General features: G+C 33.0%; 1 long non-coding RNA gene across 1 annotated transcript; it reads left to right on the top strand.

The window, feature by feature from the left end:
* Positions 1-601: 601 nt before the first annotated feature.
* Positions 602-3,127, top strand: LOC141452120 (uncharacterized). The gene is made up of 3 exons (XR_012457233.1): positions 602-884; positions 1,485-1,622; positions 2,064-3,127. It is a non-coding gene; the product is annotated as an uncharacterized lncRNA (long non-coding RNA).
* Positions 3,128-12,358: the final 9,231 nt, after the last annotated feature.

Raw genomic sequence — 12,358 nt, forward strand, 5'->3', positions numbered from 1 at the left:
TAGATATCACGTTTAAATAAAACGGCTTCTCCAATTTCCTGTTACCAATACACGATTCTAAAATTCATTGTTATGCATCATTCTGATTTGGTTAAAAGGTTTTATGTAAAAATAAAATTAAAAATTATTTGCTCATTGTTTGCTGAATTGTTTCACATATCTGTGAAAAACATGCATCTTCTTTTTTTTAAACAATAATTATAATTTTATTCTTGAGAAGTTGAAGCCCTGGCACTTCGGTATTCGGTAAACACCTTTGTCTATAATAAGGCAACGTTGTCACCAGACTCCGATTCAGTCATAGCTTTCCGTTCTCTTCAAAAATCATCTCACTCTTTATGAGACCAGCTTACTTTCACTCCAGGGTCCACTGTGAATAGGAATGGAGATTTGGAAGCTGCCAAGGCAATACTTTGGGATGGGGTTAATTAGAAATAATCATTGGATGTTTTACATGTTTGTTTTTTTGAAGTTTAACCTCCTGCGATAGTTTAGGTCATACAGTATCTCTTCTTGGAGACTGAACTGCCTATTTCAGTTGATAGAGGCCTTCTTCTCTGTAGCCTCACGGTGCCAGTGACCTTAGAAGTTAAAGAAAGCATGATAAGACTAAAAAAAAGAACCATCTATTTTCTAGAAGGAAGTAATTAATAAAACCACAACAAAAATTACAATTATTCTCATAAACTAAAACTATTACATAAAAATGGTTTGTAAAGTGCTCACGACTTAGTTGATCAGTTCCCAAAGTTCGTTAAGTGTAAACATTGATAGCATCCAGTTGGAGCGTGATACGTGGAACGTGCTTTAAGTGTTTTGGAACTTACTTCACTTAGATAATTCATTGTGGGACTTACTTCACTTAGATAATTCGATGTAATGAGGTAATTCAACATATGCTACTTTAATCATCAATAATAATTTTAAGGCTTTGTAATTAAACCTACGGTTACCAACTAGTTTTAATATATTCTCTAATTACTGTTTACTTTTACAATACATCAAATGAAATGAAATAAAATTTCGCTTAGGTTACTCCTTCCTTAATTCTACATTTATTTTGATTTTAAATTATTTTTATTTGAAATTATCAGTGACTCGCCTTCATCTCCAAGGGCTTCGAAAAGGAGAGCCCAAGGAAAACTGTTGTACGCTTTTGCAAGAATCACAAAGGCCATCTCTACATCTCTTGAGCGAGCTCCGCTTTTTCCCAGCATTTGCCTAAGTCTAGAAATGTGAACAACGTTTGAACTTCTTGCTGTAAAGTCGCATTGTTCCGGTGATACCTTTTCTAACTTGTTTCTGTTTAATTTACCCAGTATCTTCATAAGTGGATTCAGTACGCGTATCCCCTCTGTAGTGGTTACCTTTCTTACTGTCCCTTTAATGTTGGGCCTAAAACTGGCTCTATTTTTTTGCATTTAAACATCATTTACTATTGATACAAACTGGCCTATCATTTCTATTTGTAACTTTTTGCACAGGTAAATTGATGTTTTGAGAGTTCCGAGAAGCATTCCAGCATTATGCCAGCTACAAACCATCAAGTGGAATTTAAAAGCTATCCTGGAATTACATGTTTGAACAGAATCAGTTGCTGTTTCAGGAAGATATCTTGAAAGGTCATTCATAAAATAATTATTTTTTCATTTTGTAGAAATTTTTATTTCAAATATTTATTAGGAACTTAATTTCAGAAAATTGAATGATGGACAAAATTTAAGGAATAAAAATGAAAAACCACGACCGGCAGTGCACTGATAAAAAGCTCCGGGCGCCAATGACCTTAGATTTAGACGCGCCTTGAATAAAAAAAAAATCGCTTCCTTTGGCGACCTGAAATAGGATTTTGGTTTCAAGATTTTTAGTTCAGAAGGTTTCTCAAGTAAACAAAAGTTTCATTTCTAAGATACTGATATTTTAAATTTCAAAATAAGTTTAAAGGTCGATTTTTTTTTTCGCAATCTTTAATATAGATTTAATGAATAGCCATAAATGACGTAGTAAATAATAGATTTTGTAATAATGTTCATATACTTATAGCAAATGATGATATTTTTAAGGATGCTGCGCGGACAACATTGTGTGCTGATAAAGGACTATGATGACCGAAAAATGTCAGTAGTACATTATTATTTAATGGAAAGTATAATACAAGAAAAGAGATATATCGAAACATCGTTGCCAAATAGTTTTCTTAAACATGAATCGAATTTTATTCAGAATATTATGGAAGGTAAATGACATTTTATAATGGGGAACGTAGATTTGTAACACTAGCTATTAAACTAGCAACCACATGAAATCTTATATACATTTCATACTATCAGCTAATTGTTTTCTTCGTCTTCTAATTTCTAATAGTTTATCAAAAACCAAAAAGGGTATCTACGCAATGACTGGTTTAATGGATTTTGTAGAAACATCAAGACACGGTCGGATGAGTCAATTGTGTTGCAATTCTCTTATACAAAGACTATTCTGTTAACTCACCATCTATCTGTATATATATAGATTAACTTTAGGCACGTTGTAGAGTACAAGTAGTAAGGATTGTTTGGGATGTATGTTTGCTAACAAGGTCAAAGCATTAACATCAGTAGTAACAAACTGAAACAATCCTGTAGAAATGCACACAGACCCACAAATAACTCGTGTACTGTTCAAAATGATTGTTACTTTTAATTTACCATCATTAAATCCGATTGAAAGACATATCTATCGATTCTGTTTGTTTCAATCTTTGGAAAAAATGAGAGCAAATAATAAGACTGTGATTGGCAATAATTTTTGTTCCTTGGATAGAATGTTCATGTTCAAAATAATCTTTTATAACCGAGTTTTTAAACTTTGCTGATTTACCTCGCTTCAGCTGCTGAAATCTGTACATACTCCTCTGATTAAATGAATAAAGCAATAGAAATGAAATAAATATGTACAAGTTTACTGTTCTTCCCGTATGGTCTGTTTAAAATCTTGTTTTCTATTTAGTTAATACGGATCTCATTTTGGTTTACACTTTTTTTGTTCATTTTCATTTCAACTTTTACAGAAGATAGTAATTCTAAATGTAATCTCCAGTTTGACTTCCTACAACTGTTCGATCTAAAACTAGATTACTTTTTTCAATACTATTGCTCATAAAAGAAGAAACCTACAATGTACAAGTGTAGAATGGTATAGAGGCATTTTTAAATTTGTGTTTCTCTACAATGTTCGAGTCTCAAAACTGTAAATGGTGACCAATTTGATCCGTTTTAAAATGATAATAAAACAGAGATAAGTGATTTAATAAATAAGATCAGTTATCTGGTAGAACTTGTTAGAAGAAGCTGACAAAATGGGCCAAACTTTTAACTAGGAATTTCAGAGTGAAATATTAACTGCCATGTAACTTGTCCAACTGTTCTAAAGTAACTTTAATTTCATAAACTGTCTACTGGCTAATTTAATTTATTGTTAATTTTAAATTGATTACGTAAATTGTAGAAATTAAAGAATATGTATACTGATTGTTAATGAAAAAGAATGCTGCTAAATATTTTTGGCTAAAGACCGAACATTGTTCCGAACATTGTACAGTGGTTCATCTGTTCAAAGTATACAATATTTACAGGATATTTAAGTGAGTTAATAAGGAAGTAAATGCAATGTCTCATCACGTAGTTTTTAAACATCTAAAAAAAAACCGGCCGTTTATATCATTTAAATGACAAAAAGAACATCTAACTAATAAAAGATGATAATAAATCGTCATCAATTACACTGTAGGTAAAGTTACACTGTAGAACCTGTTCAAAAGTTTAACCACAAAAGAAATTTCGTAAAGCTTTAAAGTGACAGAAATGAAAAGCTTTCTAAAGCGTGCTCTACAGTCTCTGAACGTAGTTCTTCCCACCACATCTGGCTAATTCTTAAACTTTAGTCGTGCGATTAAACTTGCTCACATGTCTTTTCCATACTGTTCACTCTGCCCCTAATAGTATTTCCAGGGCAATATATATGTATATCTGTAATGATTCTTTAAATTTATGTTAATTACTTTACTGTACTTCTCTCTTTCGAGAGAAAATGCTCAAAATTGATTAAAAAACAGTGGCGTCTGGTGCCTAAAAAATTTAATATGTTTTACCTATTTATTTATTTATTTATTGTTATAGTGGTCTTGTTTTCACATTAACCAATTACTTTATATGAGGGCTGGAAAAAACCAACATATTGGTATGAACAATTACAGTTGGCTCCTAACGCCTCAATTTACCAATATGTTGGTGGAAAAAAAACAGCCCTATCTTTTCCAATATTCAATTTGAGGAATAGCACAGCCTCTTTCCCTTCTTTCTTCGTCATGCCAGCCACTCTTCTACTACATTCTGCTTCGTGGCTTCCATGAGATAAGGATATCTTGAGCGCTGCGTACTGACATTCCTTCCTAGAACAACACAATGGTCTCTGAATGTGACTTCGTTTTTGATGTGAGCTTAGAGTGGTGTAATTAGTAGTGTAGTTATGATAGTACTTGTGCGAGTAATTAAGAACTAAAATCGCAACTATGGAGTTTAGCTGCATCCTATATTTTTATTTTGTTCTCTCTAATGAATTTGTAAATAATTCGTAGCGCATCAGGATTCATTATAGCTAAAATACTTTTAGCGCTACAGGGAAATCGTACATGTGTTGCCAATTCCTTTAGGAACTTGTCTCTATTTCTATTATATCTGCTGCATCTGAAGAGGAGGTGATCGATGTCCCCATCCTCCCCGCTATTGCAATCACATTTGGGACTATCTAATAACTTAATTTTATGCAGATGCGGATTTGTGAGATTATGGTTGAACCTCAGTCGCATTATTGTTGTGTAAAATTGCCTTTCCCCCTCCAGTACTTCTACAAACCATGGCTTGTTGGGAATCCTATGCTGTAAATCAGCGTAATATTTACCCTTAATTTCTTTTTCCAGATCGTAGAGCTTTTGCCATGCGTCATAACAACGCTTTCTTAAAACACCTTCGAAATCCGCTAAATTGAGCACTGGAGTATGTTCCCCTAACAAGATCGCTCTTTTTGCTAGCACGTCGACTTTCTCGTTATCAACTATCCCAGCATGCCCTTTCAGCCAAACCAGATGCAACCTACCCATTGCATTAATCAAATGACATACAATTTCTACAATTATGGGATCAAAAACATCGCCCAGACGTTTTATTTTTTGGAGTGCACTTTTAGAATCACCAAGAATGACTATTATGTCATTACTTTGTATTTGTTCCGCCAGGATTACCGCATTCCAAATCGCTACGATTTCTGCGGTAAATATTGAGGCATTATTAGGGAGCTTGTATAGGCGAAAACTTCCCGTTTGCGGGTCAAGTACAGCACAACCTACTCCCTGCTCCGATTTTGATCCGTCCGTAAATAGTAAATAAGGGTTGATTATGATTTCCCTCATGCGCGCTATAAAAGCTAGGTATGTTAAATCACCCCATTCTTCTTTCACCTTATCATATAAATCTAAATGGACGTACGGAGATTCTTTACAAGATACTTCATAGTGAAGAGATCTCCGAGGAGACGCGTGCAATTATGTTTTACCTATAAAACAGAATTAAGTTTATGCACAGCCATTTTAACATAGAGGTTTAATGTTATTAAGTTCAATCCAACTTAACTTAATCAATTCACCTTTCTGTTAAAAGAAAATCCATTCCTTCTTTTTTTTTTGCTAAGATGAAGTCTTTTACTACAGAAAGTATTGCTGAAGTCTTTGTTTTTACGTTGCGTTCTTTAAAATCCAGTATGAGATCAAACCAAACTTGTTTTAAAATAAAGAATACTCTGCAGTAACATTCTTTGTAACTCAAACTTATGTCTGGTCCAAACTAAAAGTAATAACAAATGAAAATTACTTTCTTTTAATCAAATATTTAAGAATGAACTTGATAAATATTCTAGTATCCATTACACAATTTTTCAAAACTAAATTTGAAATAAAGTTTAGGCCAGTTTAACAATAAATACTTTCCTTATCTAGCAAGAGAGTAATTGAACAATAATCAATCTACGCAGATTGTGCTTATGCGAAATATGTTTATAGCAACAAATTCAAGGCAAAGGGATTGACAGGTAATTGACTGTACCAGAAGTAAAAAATATCTTTTATCTTTTTTATTAATGAATGCTCAGACAGTTTCCTGGCTGGAAAAATTAGCATTCTTCTTCTTACTTCATTCCTTACTTTCTCTCTCTGTAGTTTGAGTTCATCGCTAAATGTAATTCAAAGCGAAGAGTGACTACTTTTATCATGTGCCGTTTCCTGTATTCGTGGGTTTGCTATAAGAGTTAGAAGAAAGTCAAATGCCGGTTTCCTAAAAAAATATTATTCTTAATTTCGAATTTACTTTTACAAGGATTTTATAATCTCTGCATAGATCTTCCATAGAACACTTGTACATGTGTATTTTTACTAGACTACTACGTATTCAACTGGGGGGTGCTTTCTCGCTGCGGAGGCGTCGCTACTACGCGTACTGCCGTTGGTAGGTTCTTGCTCCTGTGCGCTACATGTCGGTGCTGTCTATGGCCTTGACTTACATCCTGCGATGGTACTTATCCTGGGTCTTGATGTAAACGATTGCAGGCTTGATATTCATTCACGATCAATACCAATTATGTGAGGTTATCTCTAGTCCTGAGAGCCTATAACTACTCAAAAGTGAATTGCCAAAAATATAATCTTTATTCCGAATTTTGAGCTATCAAGGGTTGCATATGTAACAGATAAAAAACTTTTATGTTTGTACTAGGTCTTAGTAAAACTGAGCTTACAACAAATGTACAAATGTTCGGGCTTTATTATTTCCTAACTACAAAGTTTATGTGAGAACGGTACTATTGCCAGTTGTAACATGATGAAATAATAATGTTAGCCGTGTTGATTTAGATAATAGAAGATAATGTTCTCTGTATTCACATACTAATTGTTAATAACACACCTAATTATATAACATAAGCTAATTATGCTGTACAGTATAAATGAAAGCGGTTTTTAAAATTGTTCCTATTATTATTAATAATTGTTTATTTATGCGATTTGCATGATGCAGAAGATATAAAGAGGCACCTGTTTGAATATTAATTAGATAATTAACCATAATTTCAAATGTTTTAATAATTAATATTATAAAAGGTTTTTAACTGTTTTTATTTTTTAAAGAAATATATTGGTCTGTTTTATTAAATTATATAGGTATTTTGTTTGATCAGATTCTTGTTTATTTGACTCAATTAACTTGGTACTTTGTTGCTTTCACTATAAACTATGTTTTATTTTTGTCGGAAAGATCTAACATAATTATAAGTTATTTTTAGTTTCAGATTGTCTTTTACTCTGGTGACACATGTATTTTCTGTTTTAAAGTTTCTGTCACATCTTATCTACGCAGCTTATATTACAGTTTTGGTTACTAAGATTGAAGAAGGAGTAAGGACAACTTTTTTTGGGGTTCTCTTTGAAAGTCTGGAAGAAGTAGAAATGATATCTGTTGACATGCGAAAAGAGAAGATGATGAAGACTCTGTCCGTATGTTTGGAATGTTATGGAAGGAATGGGAATGTGATGGTATTTCTAGAACCTTAATCCAATATTAAAAATTAGTCTAGAAGATCAACCATGAAACATTCAAGAAGCTTGTGAGGCCCCTCCTTAACTCATAATTTCTCACTGGTCATGGTTTTTTTTTTTTTTTTTTGAGAGAGCTAAGGTTATGTACGAAATCCTCTGAGATTTTTCATCTTTTAAGAACATGTTCTTCAAAGTTAGGCTTCCACCAGCAATTTTTTATTTTTTTTTTTATAATTTAAGGCGCATCAACATCTAAGGTTATTGGCGCCCGGAGCTTTTTTCAGTGCACTGTCCATCACCGGCCAGTGAGCTGTACGAAGCTCCTAGGAAGAGAAAATCTAAGGGTCAGCAGCTGGATTCGAACCCGGGACCTCCGCGTGGGAGTCCAGTACGCTAACCGCATAGCTAATCCCTTCCCTTCCACCAGTAATCTTACCAAGAAAACGGGAACTTAATTAATCAAATAAATAAACTTGTAAGATTTCTTCTAAATGCAATTTATACCGTTCTAAGTGATCAATTTCTTCCAACTAAGTGTTGTATTCAAAAGAGATAGCCAATCAATAAAGTTTCTGCTACACGTATATTCTTTATTATTATTAAAAGTATGGTATAAAAATAGTATGCATAAAGAGAAGTTTTAGATTCAAGATGTAGCAGTAGTTTTGCCGTTGTATTTTATGCTAAGGTGGAATGCTAAAAATTAAATTCTTCCTTGGAAATATAAACTAGGAACAAGAGAAACTTTTCACCATGGTAACAGAGATCTTCCTGCGATTATATTACTACAGGCACTCTTCCCCCTCTTGGCGTTTGTGGTTGGTTGTGCGTGTGTTTTTGTGTGAACGTAACAAGTCATGAATAAAATATACAAAGAATGCTTCTACGATCGTTCGCCAGCCCTTTCTTTTTTCTAATTTTTTTTTTGTTCGTTCTATTCTATTACAGAATAACGGGAATACACTTGCCCAGAGATGCATTATCTTAGAAATAAGGAGGGATCAGGTTTCTATTAAACTATATCTCTGCATGAAAAATATAATTTATGTAGACGTTCTAACTTTGGAATAAATTATTTTAATTTTGTATACTAAACAAATTAATTAAGGTGTTAATATTTTAAAACGGAAGAAGATGTTAAAAGAGAAGATTTGAATGGATGTATAAATATTGAAACAAGACCAAAAATTCACCGGGATCCGAATCGTACAATCTAAAAATCTTCAAATAAGAATTCTATTCTTGCAAATTCTACGTCACTTTTTGTGCCTGTTTTTGAGTATTTAGGATATCCTCAAAAAGAAATAGGAGGAGAGGTAGACCATCAAGAAGAAGGGTGGACGGTAATGGAGGTCTGAGAGGCGACGATCGAGAGGTCTGGAAGGCAGTTTGAGCTGAAATGGCTCCCCTGGATAAAAGAGAGAAGGCGCATAACTAAATACGTTTCTGGATAATGTATGTAGGGTTTTTTTAAAGCCTTACGAGAATCGCCATGCTTGCTTTTACTGTTACTGAGTCAAACTTACCTGGAACACCAGTTAAATTGTAATAATTGCAGCAAGAAGAAGTCATAAAAATTGTCTCACTGGATCTCTTTTTCAACTAGTTTTTTTTTTGCCCCGGTCCATTATTTTATCCTCCGCTATTATGGCTTTTCTTAGATTTCTATCAACTAATTTTTCTTCCTCGAGGCCGCCACCTTTATAAGCTTTATAAATTTCCTTGGAGGCCCATTTTTTTTTGCAGAGGCGTTTCCTTCAATTCAAATGCATTCTTTGAGTAATGAGGTTCACTCGTTAAAAGTATAATGATCGTTTTACTGATTCGGTTAATCCTTCACAGAGAATTTAATTCACTAACGAGGATAAGAATAGATATAATTTGAAGCGAAGCACGACCATTCCTCGTTTCCTATGAAATCTTCTACTAAGCCGAAATGGCATTAATTCATCCTTCAAGCCTGTCTCCTACCACTGACTTTAACAACAAAGTATGTTATTAATATAAGAGTTGCTCAAACCTTTTTATCGTCTTTCTCCTACATCCATTTTAACGCCACTAAATTTCTTGTTTCTTGTCTTATCATGTATTTTCCTCTTCGAAACCCTCTGCTGATCTTTTCATGAACTCTTTTTGCCCAATCATTAATACTAGATTTGTATTAATGATTTTGCTATAATTAACTAACTTAAGTTCTGGAACACAAGTACTTATAAAGATTTTGTAATGACATTATTTTGATACAAGTGTTAGCAGTCATTACAACAAGTATGTTGTCATAACGGTGCAGGTAGGAATATACTCGTATATCTTGATGTGGAGAGATAAGGGACTAGGGCAATTTGCGTGATTCATGAAAAAAACATTGTTCAAGAAGATAAAGTGTTGTTGAAATATACATCCATACAATTTCAAAGATTTCTTTGCTTAAATCTCTTCAGCTGACCAATGAAGGGCTCGACGTTGTGGCCACAACATCTGCTATAAAGAAAGGAACACTTCGACACGACAATTTCTGTTTCTGATTTTAAGTAAAAATATTTGGGGAAAAAATTGCGAATCACAAAAATCAATAAGAGTTCCTCTTTAAAAATTGATAGATTGCAATGATGAATCTTAGTAAATATTTCTTAAGCAATGCAGTCAAGAATTCATATTCGATGCAGGTGTTTCTAGAGATCATGCCCAATAAGTGTTCTGAAACAGGACATGATGACCTCTGGAAAGGATCCTTCCTTCCTCAGGTATTACTTCCCATTGTATACCCACTATTATCTGCTGTTTTGTATATTTCAATCTGCATTTGCATCTAGTATTTTAATAGCCTTTTTTGTGGAATAATTGGACAGTCGGCAAGTTCAATACCAGAACCTTGGCCATTATATCCACGTTCTCATTTCCTAACTTCTCTCAGGGCTTAGGAATGGCACACCAGCTCTGTCCCCCGCTTTTTAGTGGTGGTAACTATACAAATGATGTTAATAATTTCAAAAATGAGTAAATCAGCATAGTTGCTAAGTTAATAATTTTAATTCTTTAACCTTCATCGATCAAATATTGAATTTGACATTGCATAAATAAAAAATCAGATTCCATTGGATAACAATAACTTTTTCAAAATATGAAATTAATAAAATTAAAGTTCGTAAAAATAGTAATAATATTATGTGAGAAAATTTTATAGACAGTAATCTTAGATAATGTGAAGATTACAAACGTAAGACTGCGATGACCTCTCTAGAACGAAAAGTAACTAGTTATATTTGGCCTTCTTCTTCAGACACACAGCGGAGCTACTTACATAGATACTATCTCTTTTAGGAAGTTAGCTAAGAATGGGTTCTCTGAGAGTACGATATCATACCTAAAAACTTAGACTAAACTAATCTGATTATGCCAACTTTTATTTACTATAAAACGAGTACATTGAAGTGATGGGTGGAAAACCGATAGCAGCCCTAAAAACATCATTCTTAGATTTTTATGTACTCATAGGAGTGTCTTTTTAGTTTCTGTTTCTGGTTCGACTAATTCCAGAAACAAATAAGATCTTAAAATTAGTGGCTATTCTTAAGTAATTTTAATCGATTGTTGTTCTTTTAATTATCCTGCTGAATGCCATAAAAATTGGCTTGTGAAATAAAAAATCTTGTGTAATAGAATAAACAACCGGAATTATTCTATCTGGGGAAAAATACAAAGTTTCGATGGTTGACCTGACCAAAAATTACAGTTATTTCTTTAGCAGCGCACGAGTCTGTAGTTAATTTAATTTCTTCTTTTTTAACACTTAACTCACTCACACAAAAACCTCTAAATATATAAAAAATATATAGTATATATGTATACAAAAATTTACACAATCCTTTATTTAAACATTTTGAAATTGGGCTTTTCATTTGACGTGCATCTATTGCGCAGCCTTTATTTGTATAAATATTATCTACTCGCTTGTTATAATAAAACTTAGTAACAATTAATTGGTCATTAAGAAGAGCATAAATTTCTCTGATGCAGATATTTGATGACGCTAAACAGTACTATTTTATATTTTTACGACGAATCATTTAAAACTTCACAATGGCGTTATTAATTTGAACACAGTAATTACTTCTCATTCTTGCACTATATTTTTTTAATTGCTGAAAAATTTAATTTCACATTGACCTACATTTCGATAGGGATCACATCCCTAATTTGTATAATTTAATGTGGTAAATTGCAGGAGTGATGAATGGTTAGGCCCATCAACTGAGCTGTCCAGTGGGCTGTTAATTTAGCGACCAATCTAAAGTCATGAATAACAATAGTTAGACTAATTTTATCACCTCCACTATGTTTTGTTTCAAACAGTTAACTAAGTTAAACAAATTAAATAAAACAAATCAATTTTTTTTAAATAAAGAAATGTCCGGTGTGTTTCCAGTTCATCTTCCTCACTAATGATTTTTCTTTGAAACAATTTCAACTAACATTAGTTGCACGTCCATAGTTTCCTGTTGTATTTTGAAATAACTGAAATCAAATGATTTTAGAGTCATTAACTCATGTGAGTTTCTCAACCACTAGCCAGAAGTAAAAGAAAACATTTTTTAACAACTCGAACTAAGTGCTGCATGACTACAAGATTGGGTGGCTATTCGGAAGATGGTGAGCCTCTAAAATGGTACATTTCAAATTAAAGAAACATCACGTAGGTCTGGCAGAGAGATTGTCGAAGTTTTGGAATGGCTTTTT

The sequence above is a fragment of the Rhodnius prolixus genome, unplaced genomic scaffold, assembly GCF_049639745.1.
Source record: "Rhodnius prolixus isolate KJV_2025 unplaced genomic scaffold, Rpr scaffold_3, whole genome shotgun sequence".
Lineage (NCBI taxonomy): Eukaryota > Metazoa > Arthropoda > Insecta > Hemiptera > Reduviidae > Rhodnius > Rhodnius prolixus.